This window comes from Nicotiana attenuata, chromosome 2, assembly GCF_001879085.1.
Source record: "Nicotiana attenuata strain UT chromosome 2, NIATTr2, whole genome shotgun sequence".
Classification (NCBI taxonomy): Eukaryota; Viridiplantae; Streptophyta; class Magnoliopsida; order Solanales; family Solanaceae; genus Nicotiana; species Nicotiana attenuata.
Genome location: NC_031990.1, coordinates 79,884,761 through 79,887,615, shown reverse-complemented (window position 1 = coordinate 79,887,615; position 2,855 = coordinate 79,884,761). Strand labels below are relative to the sequence as shown.

The 2,855-nt window shown below is 41.5% G+C and overlaps 1 long non-coding RNA gene across 1 annotated transcript; it reads left to right on the top strand.

Moving 5' to 3' along the window:
* LOC109223052 lies at positions 1,264 to 2,855 on the top strand. Its single transcript, XR_002067514.1, has 2 exons — positions 1,264 to 1,800; positions 2,631 to 2,855. It is a non-coding gene; the product is annotated as an uncharacterized LOC109223052 (long non-coding RNA).

Genomic DNA, 2,855 nt, shown 5'->3' with positions numbered 1-2,855 from the left:
CTTCCAGATGGGGTTAGAGCCTGGCGGAAATTACTTGGTTCATTGAATGCGGATAAAATCACTTGGAAATATTATTGGTTCCCTTCTGCTAGGGTCATGCATATGTCGACATATCGCCCATTCTTCATACTCATGGGTTTCAGAGGTTTCCAACCCTACGCGCCCCTTCGCATCATGCGCCAGCTAGGGAGAGAGCAAAAGAGGCCCCCGATCGAAGACATGCGTCCGTTCGTGTGGGAATTCAAGGGAGAGGAACCTCCAAGGGAGTCTTATGCACAAAAGGTTTGGTTTGGTGGTCGATTTTCTGATATAGACGAGATGGTAGCTGATCGTGAACGTGGGGAGGTAAGCCTCGCATACCTTGAGTGGTTTCACAAATAGGCTATCCCCGAGAAAAGGCCAGAAAGATCCATACGACATGCAGTTGATTGGGAGGAAGAGATAGAGGCCAGAGTTAGAGATACCAAAAGGGAAGTGGCACAAGAGTTCCAGTCTCGTATTGACACTTTACAAGAAGATAAGGGAATTCTGGAGACAGCCATGGACATACAACAGGCTGATTTTGAGCGGGAAAAGGCTCAGTGGGCACGAGAGAAGCAAGCACTCCAAGCCCAAATTCAAAAGAAGAACATAGTCGCAACCGCTCAGCAACAAGAAGAGAGAGAAGCCCAGTTCAGGGTAGTCCGTGATCACGAGCGTAGAGGTTTTGCTCAGTTNTACCCACAGTGGCTTTGTGACAACAGGTACAGATTTAGTGCGCATGTGTATCTATACTAACTTTGCACTGCCACGGAGGGGGGAGCTTGGGTTCACTGTCTCCATACATTTCAGCTAAAAAGAAGTAATATATGTAAATGCTTAATTTTTGCCATGTCTTTTTATTCTATATATATATATATATATATGTGTGTGTGTGTGTGTTCTTATTTGTGTGTATGTAGGTTTTGAGAGTTTTGTTATGATTTAATTAAGAGAGGAACAAAACTTTGGGCTAGTGTTATTTTAAAGTGAAATGGGCTAAAAAAATCGGACCAAATCATTGGCCCAATTGCACCAACCCAGACCAATTGATGGCTTGCCAAGACCCGGGTCAAAACGACGTAGTTTCATAATAAAACTACGTCGTTTCACTAAATGAAACAAGATCAAATCTTACCCCTCCATTCCATCTTGATCCAATGGATCTCATTGACTCTTGGCCTAGGTATTTAAAGCCTCCAAAATCTGAAAAATTTTCCCATTTCCACCCATAATTCTTTTCTCTTTTTCTCTCTTATCACTCTCTCCCCCCTCTCTGCCACGCCGCCCCGTCGCCGCCCGTCGCCGCCGGCCGAAAATCGCCGCCAGCGGCGGCAACCCTCCAATCCACCCTAAAATTTTACCATCTCTTCCCCTCTTCCTCCTCTTTCTACCTATACCACTCATATCCTCCAAATCTCCACCAATCTCCGTAGATCTAAGCCTAACCGAAACCCTAGCCGCCGCCCATCACCCCAAAACTCCAAGAATTTTACACCACCGGCCTCCTCTTCTCCCCCTCTTTCCATATCTCGGACTCAAAAATCAAAAAAACCCCACGCCGCCCTAGCGCCACCACCACTGCCCTAGCGCCGCCGCCACTGTTGCCCACCGCCGCCCGTTTCTTTTCTCTAACCGGCCTCGAGCAAGGTTGTGTCGTTGATATTATTGAAAATGGACTCGGATTCACCGAAATTTTTGGTCTCAAGAATATCAACAATAGAAGCTTGCTCGAAAGTCGTACCACTGCCTATCGTCGTCTCCCGGATGCTCGAGTATATGGTAAAATCGCAATCCCCGCCCCGTTATTAATTTTCTAATTTTTCTTTTTGTTTTGAGTTTTTAGTTTAGAGTTAGTTTCTGTCTTGTTTCTTTATTCTAATCCATTTCTGATTATGTTTATCTTTGTTAAATCGCTTCAGCGATATCGTGCGTTCCGTTTGGCTTTAATAGTTAATTTTTGTTTGCTCATGTTGGTTCATAATACATGTGTCGAAATTTAACTACATGTTTTAATACTTGGTGTAATTTGAATCAATAGGTTGATATTGGTGTTGTTAAAATCTGAAATTTAGATATTTTGTAGGGTACTAGTAGCTTGCTTTAGTAGGGTGGCTGAAGTGACCCTTTGGCTCCTGCCATAGCAGATTTCAGGCTGTCCTTTCACCTTTTGGACAGCCTTTAGCACACAAATTTAGCCTCTTTTGGACAGATTTTTGTTGAACCAAAATCTGTCCAAAAAGTTGGCTTTTCTTTGCCTATTTAAGGGCTGCCATTTCTTCATTATTAAGGACTAGAACACACTTCCATAGACTTTTTTTAGAATTGCTTAAACACACAAAAACATAAAAAATTTCAGCAGTTGAACACATGAAAAGTAAGCTGAAATGGTGAGCTTTAGGAGTGAATCTTAGAGTGCAAACTTTTAGAAAAGTATAAGTCCTCTTTAGAGTTCGTTTCTGGGTTTCTTCTCGAAGTTTTCGGGCTGTTTTAACATGGATTTGCTGCTGTTTTGCTGCTGTTTTTATGCTGCTTTAGTTGCTGAGCTTCCATTCTTCGTTGTTGTATTTATTATTCTGTGACTCAGGTAACTCTTTAATCTTATGTTGCAGATATTTTCACATTAACAAGAAGATTGGAACTCATCTTGATTGTTGGGAGCATATCCATTTAAATAAATGAGTGCTTAGCTAAACTTCTTTATTGTTAAATATATCTTGTTGTAGTTCATATGTAAAAAATAAATCCTTGGTTGATCAAACACTCTTTATTCATGTGTTATTTGTCTTTACTATCTATTATAGTTTTGATGCATATAAAATGAGATGTTTCAAGTA